At 39.9% G+C, this 23037-nt stretch overlaps 1 long non-coding RNA gene across 1 annotated transcript; it reads right to left on the bottom strand.

Annotated features, from left to right (window-relative positions):
* Positions 1-7474: 7474 nt before the first annotated feature.
* On the bottom strand, positions 7475-22692 carry LOC135274768 (uncharacterized). Its single transcript, XR_010342521.1, has 3 exons — positions 22605-22692; positions 22356-22448; positions 7475-7534 (listed from the first exon to the last, which is right to left on the bottom strand). It is a non-coding gene; the product is annotated as an uncharacterized LOC135274768 (long non-coding RNA).
* Positions 22693-23037: the final 345 nt, after the last annotated feature.

The following is a 23037-nucleotide window of genomic DNA, read 5'->3' as shown; positions in this document are numbered from 1 at the left end:
CCTCTTCATTTCAACTGAAGCACAGTGATGAATACCGCCATTCTTTTTCATTCACAATTTTCATCTCCTGGTCCTTACTCATTAGAAGTGCAAGTTCCCCACAGATGAGGGATTATAAATTAATGCCGGTCACTCCTAGACTTAGAAGTGACTGCAAGGGATAAGAAAAAGAAACCAAAATCGAGTCTTGAACTCTAGCCTCTGCTTTCCAGATCGTCTGCTTTGGGACTCAAAATGATGAGTGATCAAACAGCACAGTATAAAGAGCCAGATGAATGGCAGAACATGGAGTGCTCTGGGGCTGGGAGACTTGGCGTAACCTTGATATTACCCAAACTTTGATGGATGCAAACCAGGCTATTAATTCTATTTTAATGTGGTTTTTGAGCCAGGGACATGAATTTACATATTTACAGCTGTGGCTGCTTGCAAAAGTAAACCCTTGTGATAATGACATTCTATTTTGGAAAGAAATATCGTACTTGAAGTCTTCAATAAACCTCTAGACTTTTTCTCTATGAAACCAGCAGTTTTATCTTTGGTTCCTAATTGATGTCCCTAATTTGGCTTTGATGTGAAATGATGGTTTCTTCAAATGTTATTTCCCTTGAAGTCATGATTTGTCTAAACCCACTGTGAAGAAAAAGATAGCTCTATCTGTGCCTACATTATGCTACAAAATCTATTTGTAGTTCAAAAACCCAAGTCTATTTGTCTTAAGAACACATATGTCCTTATGACTTGGTATGCTCAGAATTAAATGTGAGATTATTTCTCAGGGTAGTGGGTAGAACAGTCCACTCTGAAAACTGGCTTGTCTATACATCTATGTCATTTTAGGAAAGCTAACTGTTAGGCAGGGCTGAGTCAGTTTTCCATTTTTGATTGTGACTGTGCTTCTTTCGTGTTTCAAAAATCCAGAGAAACCAAGAAACCAACAGAGTTATTATATTGAAAACCGTAGGTTAGCAGGATAATGCTTTGTAATATGATTTCATTTCCCTTTTGGATAATTAAGGCTTTCCCCCATTTTCTTAGTCTGTTTTGTGCTACTATAATAGAATATCCAAAACTGAGTACGAAGAACAGAAATTTATTCCTCATAGTTCTGGAGGCTGGAAAGTGCAATATCAAAGTGCCAGAACCCCACAAGGGCCTTCATTCTTCATCATCTCATGGCAGAAGGTGAGAAAGAACGAGAGAGTGAGAGAGATTAAACTTGCAGCCTCCAGACCTTTTACAATTGACATTAATCCATTGATACGGTTTGGCTATGTCCCCACCCAAATCTCCTCTTGAATTGTAGCTCCCCCAATTCCCGTGTGTCATGGGAGGGACCCTGTGGGAGGCAATTGAACCATGGAGGTGGGTCTTTCCCATGCTGTTCTTATGATTGTGAGTTCTCATGAGATCTGATGGTTTTATAAGGAGGTTTTCCTCATTTTGCTTGGCACTTCTCTCGTCTGCCACCATGTAAGATGTACCTTTCACCTTCTGCTGTAATTGTGAGGCCTCCCCAGCCACGTGGAACTGTGAGTCCATTAAATCTCTTTTTCTTTGTAAATTACCCAGGCTTCGGTATGTCTTAATCAGCAGCGTGAGAACAGACTAATACATCCTTTCGTGAGGGTGGAGCTCTCAAGACCTAAACACCTCCCATCAGGCCCCACATCCCAACACTGTTGCATTGGGAATTAAATTTCCAGCATATGCTTTTTGGGGGCCACATTCAAAGCATAGCACCCACTAAATCTAGGCCAGGGTACTGATACTGATTGCTTAAGAGAGGAAGGTGGCTATCACTTAAAATAGTAATAATGACAAAAAGAGCAACTATTGCTTATAGAATATATTACTATCTTCCTGGCACTGTTTTATGCAGTTTTAGGCATATTAGCTCTATGACTCCAGTCTTTTTTAACACTATGCAGGCAAACATCTACCTCCAGGCTCACACCCGAACCATCTTAGGCTACGAAAATAGAAAACAAGATGGAAGTTAGGGGTCAAAGCCTTCTTTACCTATAAAATGCTATCCTTCCCTGATGTTTTCTCTGTGCATACACCTGCCAGGAATCTAATTTGAAAGTGAGAATCTGGTGATATGTGTTTCAACAGAAAACCTGATTATTTCATGGGGTATGAATATCCTCAGTTGCATCCTCTTCTGCCCTGTCTTTCAGGGCAATCTCCAGGGGTCTGATAGGTTGTATAGTCATTGGATTTAGGTAAAAAGTTCCTATTTTAAAACACTCTATCTTTTGACCAACTGTGGACCACCAGGTATTCCTATGGACCTCTGTCTATGGGCACAGGTTACCCAGGATAGCTCTAGTGTTGATAGGAAATTCTGTCATTATATTCTGTAATGGAAAGACTGATCATTTTCTTCACAGAATGCCTTAATATCTTACATTTATTCCAATCTAAGACTTGTTCATCTTTCCTTCAGCCTGAGCGAATACTGCTGCTATATAGAGTGTATTTACTAAATTTTAGAAGTAAACTCCTGAGAGCCATCTAACAAGAGGCTGGGATATACAACAAGAGAATGTTTTTTTATCCAAGAAAGGAGTATTATCTCAGAGGATTTCGTGCTGCCAAAACACCTCATTAAGCAAATAGAATGTCTCAACCTATTCCTCCTCAACCCTTCATTGACAGATTTTCCCAAAGCCTCTGTAGATAGCCCTATGAGAGGGAAGGAAGCAAACCCCTTAGTGAAAGTGACCCATGCACTCTGAAGGAGCGGATGAAAGTCGGTGCAGGTGTGAGGTGCAGCAAGTCTTGGGGATGCCTCTAAGGGACTCTGTCTTCTCTTACCTGCCCCTGGGTTGGAAGTAAGTGAGTATTGGACCTGCTGCACCAGCCTAGGGAGATGCGAGGAGAGAATGGTCATGCTGAGACAGCAGTCAGAGGCAGGAGGCTGGGTCTCTTCAGTATCTTTGCTCTGGGTGATTGGGAGAGGGGTCAGAGGACCTGCGTTTTCCACTGGGGGGCAGCTGTCACTAGAAGCATTGGAATCCAAACTCCAAGATGGTGTTCTAGAAACTTCACAGCTGGGCACAGTTGTTGTACAGGCTCCCTCCTGTTCTACGGGTCCCCAGACAACCCACCAGCTTTTTGGTTTAGGGGCATTATAGTTTATCCTGCACTGCCAGAGAACTGAGACCTTTCCTCAAAACATACAGGTCATTTCCTTAAGTATAAAAATTCAGTTTGTTGTAACTATTTCACATAAAAAATATTGAAAACATGCTATATGTTTACTTGACTTCGAAAAACCTACAGTGAAACATAATCTTATTTCAATTACTTGCGATCATAATTATGAGGTGACTGTATACAATATGTGTCACACAGCAATGTCAAAGCAAATTCAAGAGGAGGAAAGAGCACAGTCTCTAGAGTCAGACAGTCCTGGGTTTAAATCCAGGCTCTCCCACACATAATGTCTTCATCTAAAAGATACAGTAGTAACCCCTTGCTATGTAAAGAGATGTACATATCAAGTGTGTATTATGGTGCCTGGCACATACGAGGCACTCAGTGTATGTTGGCTTCTCCCCTTCAACTGCTTTCCATTCTCCTTGACCTGTCTTCCCTGTAATTTTCTCAGAATTTGTAGATATGTGGGGGCTATTCCTAAAGTTTTTTATGACACCTCTAGTGAGTAACTGATGTCTAATATTCCAACATACCCGAGGTGAAGAAGTCCATGTAGAGTGAAGCTCTTTTCTGCCCCGTACCCTAATGAAAATAAAAACAAAGCAATGATCTAGGCTCTTGTGAATGGGCCTTACCTGCCACCAGATTCACTCATGTTTCAATCTAAAACCTGGATAAACTCCCCTGCACAGTCTACAGATATAAGAGTTCGGTTTTTTATTAGTAGCCCTGTGTTAAGGAAAAGGAAAACATTTTAAAAGCTATACATGCTTCATGTACATACATGCAAAAAATAGAACAAAAGCTAATACGTATGAAGTTCCTTTTCTAAGTACTTTATCCATATTTGCTCACTTAAATCCCACAATAGTTATATGAAGTAGATGTAACAGATGGAAAACTAAGGTACTAGGAGATAAAGTCCAAAGTCACAGTGCAGACTAGCAAGGGCTAGGGTCAGGATTTGAACCCGGGTTGTCTGGATCCAGAGGCCATGCTTTTAATTCGATGTTCCATGTTATAACTTAATAGATATCTGTTCTAACTTCATGAGCAGGGGTTACCCTCATGTAAAATTTGGAAAATACTTTAACTAGTAATGACTTTCCTGTTGTATGAAATTCATGTCTTAATGTAAGAGGTGATTGGGGGAAAGCAAGGCAATATTGGGGACGAGAGAATATATTCTGGCACTGTAAACATTCCAAGCGCCAAAAAAACACCGTTATTTAAAATTTACAAACATTTCAAATTAAAATTTTGGGGATTCTGTAAGAAAAATACAGCCCTCTTTATCCTCCCTTAGGGGTGTCCCCTATCTGTGGATGGCTCCTATAGGGCAAGGGCCCCTCCTTGCCTGCCCCTTCAGCAACGATGAAGCAAATCAGCTCTGGAGACGAATGAACAACACATGCCAGAAGTAGGCAACATTCATGTCCATGTAAATCATGGCTCTGCTCACATTTGCCCTCCATGAAAAGATTTTCTGGATCGAGGGAAAAGAAGGGTAACTAAATCTCAGAGCAGTGATATTCAACTAAGAATTTTCCCTCAACTGTATGGAACCTTGAAAGCCAAAGTCAGGTGAACTGGTTCAGCCTGGCCCAGAAGCAGGTACCAGGGAGCTTGGGATTCTGCTTCTGAATTGGATTCAATATCTCTATGTTACAGACTTCCACACTGGCTTTTTGTTTGTTTTTTGTTTTTGTTTGTTTGGTTTTTTTCCAGTGATGTCTTGTTCCATCCAAAAGCTCTGAGTTGCCTATTTGATTTCTGCACCCAGACACAGACTCTCATACAGAACTCTGGGAGGTTCAGTGTTGTGCTCAGTACATTAAAAATCCTAACATGCTAATACGGGTGCCATCATTAATTTTACATGTCAATGTGATTGAACCATGGGATGCCCAGATAGCTGGTTAAACTGTATTTCTGGAGTGTGTCTATGAGGGTGTTTCTGGAAGGGATTAGCATTTGAATGGATGGGTTGAATGAAGCAGATGATCCTCCCCAATGTGGGTGAGCACCATCCTAGCAATCGAGGCCTGGAATGGAACACACAGGCGAGGGAGGTTGAATTTGCTCTCTCCCTCACCACTCATGCTGGGACATCAATCTTCTGTCCTTGACTCCCCTGGTTCTCCAGCATTCAGACTTTGACTAGAATATATGCCATCAGCTTTCTTGCTCTCAGGCCTTCAAAGTGCATCGCTGCTTTCCTGGATCTCCAGTGTGCAGACAGCAGATCATGGGACTTCTCAGCTTTCATAATCATATGAGGAAATTACTTATAATAAATCTCATTTATATATACCTCCTATTGGTCCTGTTTTCTGGAGAACTCTAATACAAAGGGCAATGCTTCCATTAAGTGAGGATTTTGCTTAATCTGTTCATATAAAATAGAGATACACTATGCAGCTGACAAGCTCCATAAACATACTTGAAAACCATGCAGTTTCTCTTCTTTCCTCATCTGGCCTTGAGCTCTGCTCACTTCCCCTGTATTCTGGCTCTCCTGGCTGAATAAAGAACATCTCGGGGTCTTGCCCAAGGCAAAGGGTCTATGGAGACAAGAGCCAGAGCACCAGAGGAGCATTAGTATCTCATTGGTCAACTGTGACATCATGTTTTAAACATTTGACTCTGGGGATAAGGATAATTGAAAACATACTTCCATTCTCAAACACCATGTATAACACTAATTGGCTCTTACTCTGTAAAATTTTTCTCCGAGTGATATTGTCAGTGAATCAATGTTTTTCCAATGTAATGTTTTACTTTATCCTGTTCATACGTAAGGACTGTGTTCAGTAACTAACTGATCAAACAACTTCTCCCTATTTTATGCTTGCCAAATGTCTTCATATTCACTAGCTATTTCAGGAAAACACACGCATGACCATGAGTATGGGCATGTGAGTGTGTGTCTATGTGTGTGCATACGAATGTATTGATCCTGGATTTATTAGCTTGAATGTCTCAACTTAAATGTAGAATGAAGAGTGAAATGTTGCTGAAATTTTTTCATTGCTGTTAAAAATAATATATCACGACATGGCTATTTTGAATTCCAGAGGATCTTAGACTTGGAAGAAATAGAGGAGATCATCTAGTTCAAAACCTTACATTAATTTTCATGTTACCAGATGAAAAGCAATTTTTAAACCCTCAGATCTGAAGCTCATGATATCTTCTTTAGAAAAAAGCCTGCACTGTTTGCTAGTGCTCTGTCTTTAGCTCTTTCTTCGTTTTATTAAGCTTTTAAAATCTCACCTGCATATATTATGCTTTGCATGTCCTTATTTCCTCTGCTTTCTGTTGCTATATCTGACAACTGTTCCTATTTTAAAGGCATCGTTTTTTCTTGTAGACTTTTATTTTGTTCCACATTATCCATGTTCTCTTTCCCTTTTAAAGAATACTATACACCCTAATGAATTTGAATCAGAAGAAAAGAGAGAACCATGGATTCTGGCCACCCTCATGCCAACCTCACACCCTGGTAGAAAGTCAAATACTTACTGTATTAGGCCATTCTTGCATTGCTATAAAGAAATACCTGAAAGAAGGTAATTTATAAGAAAAGAGATTTAACTGGCTTGTGGTTCCAGAAGTTGTTCAGGAAGCATACCAGCATCTGCTTCTGGGGAGGCCTCAGGGAGCTTTAACTCATGGCAGAAGGTAAAGCAGGAGCAGGCACAACACATGGCCATAGCCAGAGCAGGAGCAAGGCAGCTTGAGTGGCAGGAGAGAGAGAGAGAGAGAGAGAAAGAGAGAGAGAGAGAGAGGTACCAAAGGGATGGTCCAAGCCATTCATGAGGGCTCCACCCCCATGATCCAAACACCTCCCACCAGGACCTACCACCAACACTGGGAATTACACTTCCACATTAGATTTTGGCAGGGACAAATATTCAAACTATATCAGCTTTCATACCTATTGGATGCTATCATGAGATAATTAAGGTTATCATTTACCAGGGTATCCAATGATGACCACACTGAGGCTCAGACTCATTACTTTTCCTAAGGAACATCAAGGGGGAAAAGCGACAGTGCAGTGGCTTACAAATGGAAGGTGAAATAACTCTGTACTTAGCTGGGACTTTGTCATCAAACCGATGAGAAGTGCTGATAATATAGTTAAGCCATATGGAGAACTCCTAACAAGCCTCTCTACCTTCGAAGCCCAATCCCAAATCTGCAATTTCATGTTTGTAGGAAAAGGACTATCCAGTGTGTATGGATTAGGGCCAAGAGGCATGGAACCTGAAGCAGATATTGAGATCCAGGCCTCTCTTACCTGTTTAGGTGGGAGTGAGGATGCCCACACATTTGAATTTAGCTTCTGAAGGGGCCACTTCTAGAAACAGAAAGAGAATTAATGAATGTCCTGGAAACTGATAATACTGGTTAATGTTCTCTTTGGGGGTAGAAAAAAATGTCTAATTCTGATGGTTAGAATAATGTAGTGGGGGCGGGTCTGGGGAAGATGTGGAGAAAGCAAGGCCTATATCCACATTTTAAGCTACTTTTAAGTCATTTAAATTCTAAAATACAATAACTTGCATAGTGTTAGCAGCAGTGAACCTTAGACAGTGTCCTATCCAACCAGTCACTGAGTGGATAGTATCAGCTCTGAATATAAAGCATACTTTTAAAAGAAACTTTATTTGTTTCTTAATTTTTAAAAATGATTTTCTTTCCAAATTACAAAACAATGCGATCCTGTATAATCAAATAGAAAGCTATAGAAAAGAAAAGCAAATTATTCCCCAGTAACCCACCCACACAAATATCATGGCATTGCTTTCCATTCTTCTTCTGCAGATACTTCACATATACCCAGATTGATTGATTGATTTCTACTGAAGTGGGATCATGTGACATACACACTTGGCAATATGCCACTTCACCATAGTTTGTTATTTAGCGATATTACACGGTTATTTCTCCATATGGGTAGCTTTAGATCTAACTTTATCTTTTCTTCTTCTAATATCTCTATGAATCTACATGTGCAAATGTAAGTAATTAACTGAATGGGATTATATGCATGTGCTATTTTCTCCTTTTTTGCTTACCTCTCCTCTGCCTTCTCCCTTACCCCCTCTACCTGCTGCCTGCCAAACCACTGGGGTATCCACCTAATGTGCATCTTTTGGTACAGTTTCCATATTTATAAAACTATATCATAAAGTGCGCTTGTTAAATACACATGTATATGCATGATTTTATTTAAACAATTTTGGTGTTATTAAGGAGCAAGTTCATTTTTAAGGTAAAATGACAGTGATGGAATAACTTGCTGAATTAGAAAGGAATTCTGTATGTTCCTAAAATCCATATTTCTCTTAGACTAAAAATTCTAATACAAGATTGCTAAGAACTTTGCTTATTTAAGGTGAAACAGGAAGGACTCTATTCTTATGTAAGAATACATAACAGGTTTCATGAGTTGCCAGGAAAGAGAAGCTGCCATGATGTCATCAATAAAACAGGTCATTTGCAAACCTCTGCTTTGTGAGAGAAAACTCTTCCTCATCAGCCAATTGGCTCCAGTTAGGAACTTTGGGTGGTAGTGAGATTAATCTGAAAATAAGTTAATATGAATAGAGTGTCCACAACATAAAAGGCATTTTGACATATTTTATTTCATTTAACTCTCAAAAACCCTGTAATGTAGACATTTGTATCCTCATTTTATAGACAAAAAAACTGAAGATTAAAAAGCTTAAGCAATCTTGTCCAAGATGCCATAGCTCATAAGTGATGGAAATGGCATTTCAGTGGGGTCTGTCTGGCTCCACATACCATGTTATGTCCAGTACATCATGGCTGTTATCTTTACTGAATAAAATGCCTCTTCTGGTAATGTTCTCATCAATATCAGAATTGGGATGAGCAAACCTGGGCACAAATGTCAGTGAAGGTCATCTGAGGTCATGGTCTTACTGTACAAGTTCTTTTCCTTTATCTCTCTTCCTTTTCCACATGTCTTTCTCTCTTTTTTTCCTGCATTGAAGACTACCAGAGGCATTTATGAAGATTCACAGAGTAAAATAGCAAGACAGGGAAAGCTTGTCTTCCTCCAGCAATCTTCCTTGTTCCCCACCCCATCATTACTTGCACGTCTTATCCACGGGTGGCTGGATGGACAAATAATCTACGTTACTGCACTAAGTGAGAAAATTAGGAAAGTGCCCTCTCCTCTCTGGGACTCATTTTATGACTTTTTTCCGTATAATAAGAAAGAGCAATGCTAGTGGTGGTGACTTCTAACTAGGTGGGATAAAAGCGCTGGAAGAGGAAAATATTTTGGGGATATAGTTCCAGGGAAACCCACTCCTGGGCCCCACCATGCTGCTAAATTGTAATTGTGAGTAAGGACAACTTTAGGCATGGCTTAGCCTCAATACTGACAGCCAGATCAAAAACAAGTTCTTTGGAGCTACTCTTCAGACGTTGATGGTGCGACAGAGGCTGCCAGCTGGTCACTGGAGCAGACAGCACCTTTCCTCAATTCCCTTGTAGTTCAGTATGTCCGTGTGTGGTAAACTTAGGTAATCTGAGGATTTGAGTTGATGCAGTAATGGGTTAAGACTTTGCAAGGTGTTTAGGTAGAGTGAATGTATTTTGTATGTGGAATGCATGTGAATTTTTGTGGACCAGAGAGCAGACTGTGGTAGACGGAATAATAGCTCCCAAAGATATCCAGGCCCCCATTTAAGAAATCTGTAACTGTTACACAGCAAATGAAACTTTGCAGATGTTGCAAAGTTAAAAATCTTTGGATGGAAAGTTTATCCTGTGTTGTCATGGTAGACCCTAATCGCAATCACAAGTGTCTTATAAGAGAGAGGTTAACAAAGATTTGCCAAGAAGAAGAAAGCATGGTGACCACCAAAACAAGAGGGGTAAGGAGCAAGGACGGGTAAGCAATGCACCTCCAGCAGCTGGTGAAGGCTGAGCACAGGGTTTCCTCTGTCCATCTAGGGAGAGTGTGGTTCTGCCAGCATCTTGATTTCAGCCCATTGAAACTGCTTTCAGACTTCTGACCTCCAAAATTGTAAAACAATAAATGTATGCTGTTTTAGTCCATGATGTTTGTGCCAATTTGCAATAGCAGCAACAGGAAATTAATACACCACGTGACTGAGTGTTAGCCAAGGAAATGTGCACAGATTGGGCAGACTTTCAGGTCAAATAGGTTAAAACTGCCCCATGGTCTCCTAAAAGCCTTTACGACTGGATGGAGGGAAACCCAGTGACCATAGAAAGCACACATTGAAGATGGCAGAGGTTCCTGAGCCCTGAAATGCCTGTGTGGAGAAGAACAGGCTTGGTCGACCTAGAATCACTCAGCAAGAAATAAACTGCCATTGCATATGAGCTGTTACTCCATCTGTGGTTGATTCGTTACTGTGGTTTGTGTGATCCTAACTAGTACAGCTGATCCACGCTTTCTTCAACCCACAGTATTCCTCTTTTATTGATAGATAGATTTATTTGCTTCCTTCCTGAGCAAAGCCAAGCATGGCCCTTGCTAGACAAATCTCTTAAGATAGCTGATCTTACCAAGGATGCACACAAAATTATGTTTTGTATTATTTTTACCTATACTGGTGCTGCTCCTAAGAACATACACACAGGGGAAGCTAATGGTCTGAAGAAGCATTATGGCATTTGATAACTGTCAGTTGGATGTTTACCATGGGGCATTTCATATTCCACACAGAAATGGCAGAAAATACAAGACTATCTATCTATCTATCTATCTATCTATCTACCTATCTATCTATCATCCATCCATCCACCCACCTACCTACCTACCTACCTACCTTCCTACCCCATCTATCTGTTAATCTATTCCATTGTTGCGATATACTCATTCAATCATCAACTGGACCTAGACAGATAGTTAGATACATATATAGATATGCAGATATATGAATATGTGCATTGTGTATGTGTGTGTGTATATTCTTAGAACAGTGTCTAGCACCCTGTGTTGTATAAGTATTTACCATTATTATGTTGAAGACAAAAGACATTCAAGGTGCTATAAAATTGCATAGCAAGATAATATAATTTTATCTAGGGGTGAAAAATGCTTCCCACAGAAAATTTTCTTCCAAGCTGATGATACCTGAAGATCAGATGGAGGGGAGGCTACAGCTACATAGAAAAGAACGTGCAAAATCTCTAAGACAGGAAGGAGTGCAGTGTTGTAGAGAGAAAAAGCAGTTCATTGTGCCTGGAGCAGCATGAAGGAAAGGGGAAAAGGCAAGAAGAAGCCAGAGGCTGAATGAAGACCAAAGGCAGAACAAAAGCCACATGGTATTTATATACACTATTCACAGCCACCAGGGTAGGCTACAAGAAACCACAAAATTGATTTTTTTTTAAAAAATAAAATAACAGTAATTGATAAACTTGCATTTTCAGAACTGTTATGTCGAATGATACGTATATTATTTTAGAGAAATTTTGGTGCATTCCATTTGTCTTTCTGGTTTGCTTCTGGCATTTCTAAATTAAATATAACAAAGTAAAAGTCACTGAAAAAAGAAAGGAAGAGCAAGACCAGCCTCCTACAGCATTTCCCTTCCCCATCTCCTGACGCGAGTGCCAGCGAGCAGCCCTCCCCTTCTAGCAGCAGCTCCGTGGCTGAGAGACTGTTCTGGGCCAGGAGAGAACTGTCCATCATGTCAGCCATGCAAAGAGGGAAACTTCAGCTCATGCTGATTTACTTGTCCTCCAACCCCATCTCTCTTCAGTGAGTTCCTGGGTTGTGCAGTGCACAGTGCACTCCAGGAAATGGCCCATTGACCTGAGACAACCCCAGCGTAGGAACTCAAAGATGTAAAGGGCTGTCATCATCTGATGGTAGTTTGCTGGTCTAAAAGCCAGCAGGGAGGCTCTGTAATGTCATGCAGAGCAGCATCCAAGAGGAGCTGGCCTTGTTTTACCTAAGGGACCTGAATAGCCCCCCACGGTCTCCTTGCAAGCACCTGCTTAGACACGCAGCTGCAACCCATGCCCACTCCCGGCCGTGGCCACAGTTGCTTTGTTTCCCAGCTAGAACATCAGGTGTTATCTCAGTATTGGGAGCCTGTGTTCTGCCTTAAAAAAAAAATCAATGCTTTCGATTTTCATAGCATCTCCATTGTGTAATCTTGTCGGCTCAGTCTATAATTTGGGGTAGTTTGATTTCTATCAAGCAGACCTAAAACTATTTTCCTTTTTTTTTTTTTGTCATTAAAAACAATTGCTGAACTTCTACTAAGACTGCTATAGAATTTTTTTTTCTGTTAAAGGAAAATACTGTAGTAATCACTGTAATAATCATTATTTGCCCCGGGTTGACATTTTGGCTGGATGAAGCACCTCAAAGGTGGGCTGGAAGATTTAATTTTTTTTAAGTTTATATAAAAACACTTTGAAATTGTCCAAGTGCTTTTGCAAAGAGTTATTGTTATTGCTGTTGTTCACATGATGACCATTTATTGGTCCTTCCACAGACTGGGGAAGTTGCAATTACTGAAATGTGCCACGATTTTAACACTTACGTGTCAACCTTCACCAGCCAATGTCACAGGAAAAGAAAAATTCTTTATTTGTTCAAAGAAGTAGGAGTCTTGCTTTTTAAGGCGATAGATGTTAGTGTAGATTTCATAGCTTAAAGGTATTGCTTTCGGAGACTGAAGGAGGAAAGATAATTAAAAGTTAGAGTGCCTGTTCTGGTTACAGGATAGCATCAGTAATAAACCTATTCAAAAGAAGGCTTTTTATAATTACCATGTATATGTACTGGAGTGAGAGAGAGAATATAGCCTATTACAAAATACTGGTTTACTACCATGGATACCTCTGCTTGTTTGAATTGAGCAAATGAAGAAAGAGTTAAAGATGATTAGTAGGTGAAATCCTGGCTTTGTGAGATGTTAAGTAACATTCCTCCTTTTTATGGATGAGATCCTTTATTTCTCTGGGGACTTTTGTGACATTGATTACAGAATAAATTCTGATGATTCTCAAGAAGAATAAAGGCCAGGCTATTCAGAATGAATCCTCTACTTAAGAAATATGATGCAATCATTTTATCTGCTCAGATATTAAATTCGGCTGGAAAAGTTCAAGCTAAAAGCTTCCATCTCCTGACACTGTGGCATCTGTGACCAGCATTTGCCACAGAAAAGGGATATATATGTTGCCCATGTGGACATCACTCTAAGGGAGGACTTTGCTTTCAACTTAGTTTGATACCTTTAACTGACAGCTGACCTTGCCTCTCCAAAGGGTGTCACCCACTGTTGTTGCCAGGCAGGGTCAGAGTTACACAGTAGGTGCTGCTGAAGCCCAGTGATCTCTGCTCTGCTCCCCTGACCCCCAGCTCCCACCGGACCCTCCATAAGAACCTAGAATAACATCTACTCACATGTTTGACATTGGGGTGGGGAAGAATTTTACCAAGTGTCTGCATGCTTCTTTTAAAAAAAAAAAAAAAAAAAGCTGGATGGTAAACACATTCAGCTCTGCTGGCCATCTGTCTGCAACCATATGTTGATCACAACACACATGAGACAGACCCCGTAGTGCTGAGGGTGAAGGAGAAATAAGAGGAAAGGAGCCTGGATTTCCAAAAGCCTGGAGCCCCACGCCCCCACCCCACCCTGCACCATTCTACTTTATGGGAAAGAGAAACACTCTTCCAAATTTCTTAGGTCATGGATGTTTTGAGTTTACATTCCTTCTTTGTCTAATCTATTTCTCACTAATCTAGTCACCTAAATTTTACTCACTGTACAGTCAGTGCCTATATTAGTGAGAAATATAAACTGATCCTATATTTTATCTTATGTTGTTTATTCATTCACTTTGAATGGAGAGAAAAGGCAGAGATATTATAGCATTTCCCAGCAGAAGGTAGGGAATCAGACTAGAAATGACATTAACATAATAAGAGCAAGATTGGTGCTCTGAGTAAATCGCATAAGGCTAGAGTTTGGGTGGCCCCATTCCCAGCTCTGCCGTAAGAGCCTACTGAGTATTTGTACCCAGTGGGCCACCAAGGAGTCAGGGGTCTGGGATGCAAGAAACTAAAAAACCAAAATACAAAAACTTTGGCTGATTTAAGCAGGTAAGTATTTTATTAAGAAGGCATGAGGTAGCTCTGAGAACAATCAGGAAGGGCATAAAACAAGGCTTGAGAAATGCTCAGGAATGGGAGAGGCTGGCAGCAACTAGGACTGTGACCGAACTATGCAACAAAACCAGTCAGGGAGGACACCACTGCTGCTGCCAGAACTGAGCAGGAATACTGCATTGTAGCATCCAGCCTGGAGCTCCTGAAATCAGGACTGCCATCACCCACCATCAGAAGGGAATCTCCCTGCCTCTTTAAATCTGAAGCTCCCAATTCAGAATTTGGGACAGGTACCTCTGATTAATGTAGCCTTGGTCACATGCCCATGCTTAGCTGCAAGGGAGGCTGCAAAGGTGAAAGGTTGAGGTTTTCAGCATCTAGAGTGAAAATCAAGCTTTGCTTCCTACTGAGACTCATGAGCTGAGGAATCTCCCATTTATAAGAGGGCCTCATATGCCCAACAGCTACAAAGAGAAAGAAAGAGAGAGAGAGAGACAGAGAGAGAGAGAGAGAGAGAGAGAAACTTTACCACAGGACTCCATTTTCTCTTCTGCAAAATGAACAGGTGGACTTAATCTCCAAAGCTGTTCTAACTTTTCAGACGTTCTGATTCTATAGCAGTAAAACCTAGATGCTTATGCATATCGTGAATATGTTTCTTATCACTTAAAAAAATATAGGGGAAGCAGCTCATAGAACTTATACTTTCTGAGCTCCTTGGATCTGACCAAGAATCTTGATAGCAAATAGGTTTCGTCTTGCACGCTAACACCTATTGGTTGGTTGCAGTTTCCAAAAGTTTATGCAAAAATAACTTTGAGAATAACTCTATATTCACCAGAAAAGATAGTTTGAATCAATTAGCAGGGACTTCCACGCAGGGGTAAGAGTAAGGGAGGGTACCACCTGTGTGACCCATCTACAAATTGTAGCCAAACTTAGAAATATTAGGAGCCAGAGCCTCTCCTTACATTGTTCTTTCTCACCAAAGAGGTAGCTACATGTGGGAACCAGTCCCTGAGGAGAGCTTCAGATCGAGGTTAGAAGCAGCCAGGACTCTGCCCAACAGGGACAGAGGGCCACTACTTGGCCAGACCAATCGCCCCACAGTTCTGCAGCCAGCACGGCCACCCAGGACCTCCCGATTATCAGTCGTGGTGTAGACACTTGTCTAGATAGGTGGCCTCAGTGAGCTCAGCAGAGACATTTTAGAAGATCTGCGTATCATGATCAAGGCCAGCTTTGCCTGCATTGGGGAGTTCTTTACCCAGAACACAGTCCCGAGGTGATGGCACTCCATGGTGGATTTCAGAGAAAATGTGAATGTGCGGGGGTGGAGGGAGGCTGGAGAAACAGATCCAAGAAAAGGATAAAATTCTTGGCTTAGAAAACTTTGGGGACTCTGCACACAATTTTTTTCATTCTTGGTGGATTCTGTGTTCTCTTCCAATTCTTCTGCCTAATTCACTTTTGGGTTTGGTCCCTCTGGGATGGACTAACTTGGTTCATCAGAATGGCAGGCACACCAGTGTTGCAGCGGACAGTTAGCATCCTGCGATTTGGCACACAGATCAGTCATTAGTATTCATCTAAATACCCACCAGGAATGTGAGTGTGTCCTGTGGCAGCTGGTTGGAAATGTGAGATTCTGGTAGCAAAGGCAGTGGAAGCTTTAATCATTGGCAATCCTCACTGGATAAAGCTCCCTGCTAATCAGGTGTGAGTCTTAAATAGATAGAATCCATCTGTTAAGGGAGATTAGAAATATTTCCCATTAAATAGGCTCTGGATGTGACCAAATCATGAGGGAATTAGGGAAGCAAATTATGCGATTCTGGAAGCAGTTGAGAAGGAGTCGCTTTGGGGGAAGCTAGATTCCCAATTGGTTTTTCATTTCAAAAATTAGTCTTTTAAAAAGATTTTTTATTATATTTCAAGCTTGCCACAAAGAATTGAGAACATGGTAAACAATTATGTGTCAACAATCCAAGAAAAAAACAGACAGGTTTCAGGGCATTTGCAGCTAAAGCATCATATATAAGATTTAAAGAAGTCCTTTTCATTTATAGTCTCTTCATATAATCTAGAATGCAAGAATGTAAACCTCAGTGCAAGTGTTTGAGCTACATAAGATCCTTTCTCATTGTGTAGTTCCCTCTTTTTATTGGCTTTAAATGACTTTCGTTTGTTTCCAAAAGCCACATCAGTGCTGAGATTTTATTCTGTAAAGGGATGTTGAAGGGAAAACATTACAAGCTCTGAAGGCCATTTTAGTGATGAGATACCAAAGAAAGTTTGCTCAAATGCAATGTGATTGGAATCAGTGTATAAATCTCCAAGGTGGTGACTTTGAGGGGATGACAGTCACTTGACTGTAAATTCTTGACTGGCCAGAAACAACCATCACATAATTTTATGGTCAGTATTATCATCAAAGTCTTCATAGAAGGAGTTTATATAAATTTTCACAGTAATATTTGTAACTCTTCCTGCAGGGACATTCCTTTTTATGTCAACTTTAAACCTATTCTCCTGCAATTCAGCTGATTACATTCTGCTTGACCCGTAATCTTAACAATTGCCCTTATTTAAACCTCAAAATGGTTTTCTACCTAGGAAGTGGGTACTATTACAGTCCTTGTTTCCAGATTAGTATCATCAGGTTTAGTGAGATTAAACACTTTTCCCAAAGTCAAACAGTTAGGCATGAAGAAAGCTGAAGATGTCCCCCCTCTCCCACTGAGCCCCTTAACTGTTGTTCTCCAGATTCCCATGAGGAAAAAATGGCTTCTCAGACACAAGAGCTCATTTTTTATGGAGGTGAAATGGAAACACATTTCTCCAACACATAAATTGAACTCATTTTGGTTGGGTTCTTATGGCCTCAGATTCTACCAGGTCTTTCGAATCTGATAAAAATGAGTGGTCTAGGGCAGAGCTGTACATAGAATATGTGTCATATATTCAGAGTGAGCTGTCATCTCCAACTGAGGCTTCCCTGGAGAAGCTTAACTCCATCTCCTTGGAAGTAGGTGGATTTGGTTCCTTGGCATCAGTTGCTAGGTGACTCACTGCATCAGCTAGCTGGAATTAAAGATGCAAGGCAGAATACAGGCATACCTCATTTGATTGCACTTTGCTTTATTGTGCATTTTTTTAAATAATTGAAGGTTTAGGGCAACCCTGTGTCAAGCAAGTCTACTGATGGCATTTTTCCAACAGCATGGACATTTTAGTCATTCTCACAATATTTCAAAGGTTTTCATTATTACTATATGTTTTATGATGACCTGTGATGAGTGACCTGCAGTGTTCCTATTGTAATTGCTTTGGGACACTATGAACCATATCCAAATAAGACAGAAAATTTAACCCACAAACGTGTGTTCTGATTGCTCCACTGACCAGCTGTTCCCCCTTCTTTCACCCTCTTCTCAGGCATCCCTATCCCCTGAGAAAAAAAATATTGAAATTACGCCAATTAAGCCTACAATAGCCTCTAAGTGTTTAGGTGAAAGGATGAGTGGCATGTCTTTCATTTAAAATCAAAAGCTAGAAATGGCTAACCTTAGTGAGAAAGGTATGTTGAAAGCCAAGACAGGCTGAAAGCTAGACCTCTTGAGTCAAATAGTTAGGCAAGTTGTGATTGCGAAGAAAATGTTCCTGAAGGAAATAAAAGACCCATTCCAGTGAGCACACAAACGAAATGAAAGGAAAACAGCCTTCCTGCTGATACAGAAGAAGTTTTAGTGCTCTAGAAAGAAGATCAAACCAGCAACAACATTCCCTTAAGCCAGAATGCAATCCAGAGAATGGCCCTAACTGGCTTCAATTCTATGAAGGCTGAAAAGAGATGAAGAGGTTACAGTAGAAAAGTTTGAAGCTAGCAGAGGATGGATCATGGAGTTTAAGGAAAGAAATTATTTCCAGAACAGGAAAGTACAAGGTGAAGCTGTAAGTGCTGGTGTAGAAGTTGTAGCAAGTTATTGAGAAGATCTAGCTAAGATCACTGGTGAAGGTGGCTACACTAAACAACAGATTTTCAATGTAGATGAACCAGTCTCTCTTTGAAAGAAGATACTATGTAAGATTTTCGTGGCTAAAGAGAAGTCAATGCCTGGCTTCAAAGTTTCAGAAGACAGGCTAACTCTCTTATTAGGGGCTACTGCAGCTGATTACTTTAAGTTGAAGCAAATGCACATTTATCATTTCCAAAATCCTAAGCCTCTTAAGAATTATGTTAAATCTATTCTTCCTTTGCTCTATAAATGGAACAACAAAACCTGGATGACAGCTTATCTATTTATGATACGGTTTTTTGAATATTTTAAGTCCACCAGTAAGACCTACTGCTTAGAAAAAAAGATTCTTTTCAAAATTCTACTCCTTATTAACAATGCATCTGGTCATTCAAGAGCTCTGATGGAGATGTACTAGGAGATTAATGCTGTTTTCATGCCTGTTAACACAACATCCACCCTAAAGCTCGTGGATCAAGGAGTAATTTCAAATATCTATTCTTACCATTTAAGAAATAATTTTTGTAAAGCTACAGCTGTCATAAATAATGATTTCTCTGATGGATCTGGGTAAAGTAAATTGAAAACCGTCTGGAAAAGATTTACTATTTTAGATGTGGGATTAAGAACAGGCATGATTCATGAGATGAGGTTAAAATAACAACATGAATAAGAGTTTGGAAGAAGTTGATTCCAACCCTCATGATGGCTTTGAGGGATTCAAGACTTCAGTGTGGAGGAAGTCACTGTAGCTGTGGTGGAAAAAAGCAAGAGAACTAGAGTTAAAAGTGGACTGTGAAGCAGGGACAGAATTGCTGCAATCTCATGGTGAAATTTGAATGGGTATGTAGTTACTTTCTGGGTAAGCAAAGAAAGTGGTTTCTTGAGATGGAAACAACTCCCAATGAAGATGCTGTGAACACTGTTGAAATGAAAACAAATGATTTAGAATATTCAATAAACATATTTAATAAAGCAGTGGTAGGGTTGAAGAAGACTGATTTTAATTTTGAAGGAAGTTCTAGTGTGGGTAAAATGCTATCAAAGATCATCACCTGTTAAATCTTTTGTGAAAGAGGTCAATCAATGTGGCAAACTTCACTATTGTCTTATTTTAAGAAATTGCCACAGCCACCTCAACTTTCAGCAACCACCACACTGATCAATCAGCAGCCATCAACAACAAGGCAAGACCCTTTGCTAGCAAAAAGACGATCATTTGCTGAAGACTCAGATGATCATTGGCATTTTTCAGTAAAAAAGTATTTTTTAATTAATATATGTACATTTTAGGCATATGCTATTGCATACTTAATAAACTACAGTATAGTGTAAATGTAACTTTTATAGGCACTGGGAAACCAAAGAATTTGTGTAACCCACTTTATTGCTATGTTTGCTTTATTGTGGTATTCTTTATCTGAACTCATTATATCCCTGAGGTATGCCTGTAGGTTCTAGATTTTCTGCCATGCATATTTAGAATCTGCCCCTGGAATACAACAAGCATACATTAATAAATTGCTGAGAAGATCTCAAAGAGCAAACTCTGCAAAGGTCAATAACTGACAGAGCCTTAATTGGTTGGGATTTCACCAAACATGTCTTACAATGTTAACAGATACTCCCTATCAGCACCATAAACACTCTCTTGTTTTTTGGGAAATACACAAACTTGACTCTTCAACTCTACCCATCCCAACCCTAGTTTCAGATAAAAACCACTGTTTCCAAAAAGCACTTGGAAACCTCTCTGGTTTGACAGCTTATTTAAATCTCTCTTGTTTCTAGGCTTTTGTATTTTTAGAAATTAGAAAAATAACAGCCTCCCCACATCCCAATCATTTTAACTAAACTTCCTCTGGACATGAGTGCTCTCCTTTCACTTCAGTTTAATTGGAGAAGTATGAAATATTGGTCCAAATTTTTCACTGTCCTGTTGCATGACATTCAACATTGGCCTTGCCAAATAGTAGTCAGAATGGCCTTCCTTGACCCTGGGCTTTGGAATTGCTTATGTGGCTTTCATTGTCTGTAATATTTTTTATTGCTATCATAATAAATTATCACAAAGGTATTAGCTTAAAATAATTTCCATTTATTATCTCATAGTTTCTGTAGGTCAGAAGTTCAGTGGTCTCTACTGCGTCCTCTACTTAGAGTCTCACAAGGCCTAAATCAGCAGGGCTGGATCTTTTATGCTGGTTCAAGGAATGAATCACTTCCAAACTTTTTCAAATTGCTGGTTGAGTTCAGTTTTTTGTAATAGGGCTGAGATCTCCTGCATTTTGCTAGCTGTCACTAAGAAATCAGTCTTTGCTCCTATAGGCTATCTGCATTTCTTTCCATGCTTTCCATGTGGCCTCTTCCAATGATGGTGGGTTATGTTCCTTTCACACTTCAAGTCTCTGTGACTTCCCTATGGCTGCATCTTTCTCATTCAAGCTGGAAAAAGTTCTCTGCTTTTAAGGACACATGATTAAATTGAGTCCACTCAGATAATCCTTGACCACCCCCCTATTTTAAGGTTTACAATATTAAATACATAATATTAATTACATCTGTAAAGTCTCATTTGTCATTAAATGTGACATACTCACAGGTTCCAGGAATTAAGGTATGGACATCTTTGGGGGTCATTCTGACTACCACAGAATATTAGCACAAGACATGCAAGCAGAGGCTTGAAATGTACATGCAAGGATGGTTTGACCTCTGGTTCTTCAATAATCACCATGAGAATAACTTCCCCAGGTAGCTGATGGTCCTTCTCTATGGGTCTCAGAATAAATACACTTGAAGAACCCTGAGCCAAACATATAAGAAGGATTCAAGGAAAACTCAATCAGTAGCTAGAAGCAGAGCCACTTAGCTGAACTCAGTCTGTATTAATCCATCTGCTCTGAGTTCACCTAAAGAGCCATTATCCGAAAACGAAACAGTTATGGCTGTCTACCACTGAGTCTGAGGGAGGCTTGTTCCTGCAGAAATATTGTGGCAATTGCTGACTAATACAGCAGTTGACTTTAAAAAGTAAAGCAAAGTATCTCCTTTTTTATTTTATTTTCTACATCTAATATAAGTTTGATTTCAAAATCAGTTCCAATCCTAAATATCTGATAATCTGAGCTTTGTTACTGTAAAAAGGCCCTGGCTAAGGACAGAAAACTTGGCTGAAATTCTGGCTCTACTTTTGGCTCCTGTGATCTTGCATAAGTTATTTTCTTTGCATATGTCTTGAAATTGTCATACATTAAATCAGGATTATAAATCCAAGCCCATAGAATTATAGTAAAAATTAAATAAAATAGTAAATTTAGTTACTCAACTCTTCTTTGGCATAGTCATGAAACTAATATTTATCGAGTTACTACCATTAGACAGGCATTATGTTAAGAATTGAGGAATCAAAGATAATTAAGAATAATTTCTACCTTTAAGAAGTATATATTCTAGTTATAAGAGCATTTTGTAAATGTTAAAGTAGTCTACAAACCCAGGGCATTATTGTTGTGGTTGTTTTTCCTTCCCACCCCCTACTTCTTCCTCCTCTCCTTCCTCCTCTCCCTCCTCCTCTTCCTCCTCCTCATCTTCTCCTCCTCCTCTTTCTCCATCTCCTCCTCCTCCCCCTCCTCCCCCTCCTCCTCCTCTTCCTCCTCCTCCTCCTTCTTCTTCTTCCTCTTCTTCTCATCAGTCATAAACTGCTTACCTCCTATTTTCCTCTAACTTTTCAATCAATGGGCTTATTATAAAGATTAACATCTCTCAAATCCTACCTTTACATTCTTTATATTAAATAAAAGATAGTTATCTTTATGCATTGAAGAAACAACATTTGACTTCAGGAAGACCCAAATTCACTAATCCCTATAGGCAAGCACAGTGACTTTTCAGTCGTAAAGTGTTAATCATTCTTAAATCTATTAATAATTCTCTTTTGTATTTTCTTCACTCACAAAATATACCTCAGGGTATATATGCCTCTGTACAAAAACCCACCAACACAAATGACTTACATGAATTCCATATGAAATATAATAATGAAAACGGTCTGACTGCCTTTCTTGCTTTAATCTTCTGAAACGCATTCCAACTAGTCATCTTTTCTTCTGGAAGGGAGATTTTCTGTAAATGCATGTGGCCATTGGTAGTTCTTTTTCCCAGACACAGTTATTATTTAAAATATATAACCCAAGAGAGTATTTTTGGAGCTTTGCATTCTTGTCATTCGCCATGGTACCAGAGCTGTTGGTTTGCTTCCCTACCTCTTTCTGTCTTCTTTTCTCCTTGTATTTTGTCTCTGAATCAGAGAAAATTTTCTTTTTGTTGGGTTGCTCCTAATAGCAAAAAATAATGCTAAATGTGCATAGCTTGAGCTGCTCTGGAACAATTCACCAACAGCCCAACTGACAGAATACTGGCACTGAAACTCACCTCAGGGACACATCAACACCCTTCTAAGAGCTGCCAAGAGGGCTGCTACACTGTGATAAAATTCTTCCCTCCAACATGAAAATTGACAGTGTCTCCATGGAGTCCTCTTAACTTTATCTCTAGAAGGGCCTCTGGGATGGTCACTCATTCAGGTTCCCTCACTGCTCTCAGAGACTTTCTTATCATGAAGATATTTCTATATAGAATGATTGATTAGATGGTAACAGGCACTCAGCACCATCATGCTTTCAGAGGAGACAGCCA

The sequence above is a fragment of the Aotus nancymaae genome, unplaced genomic scaffold (assembly GCF_030222135.1).
Source record: "Aotus nancymaae isolate 86718 unplaced genomic scaffold, 86718_ANA_hifiasm-v0.15.2.pri h1tg000014l, whole genome shotgun sequence".
NCBI classification, from domain to species: domain Eukaryota; kingdom Metazoa; phylum Chordata; class Mammalia; order Primates; family Aotidae; genus Aotus; species Aotus nancymaae.
Note: the sequence above shows the minus strand (reverse complement) of the source record. Positions and strands in the feature narration are given on the sequence as shown.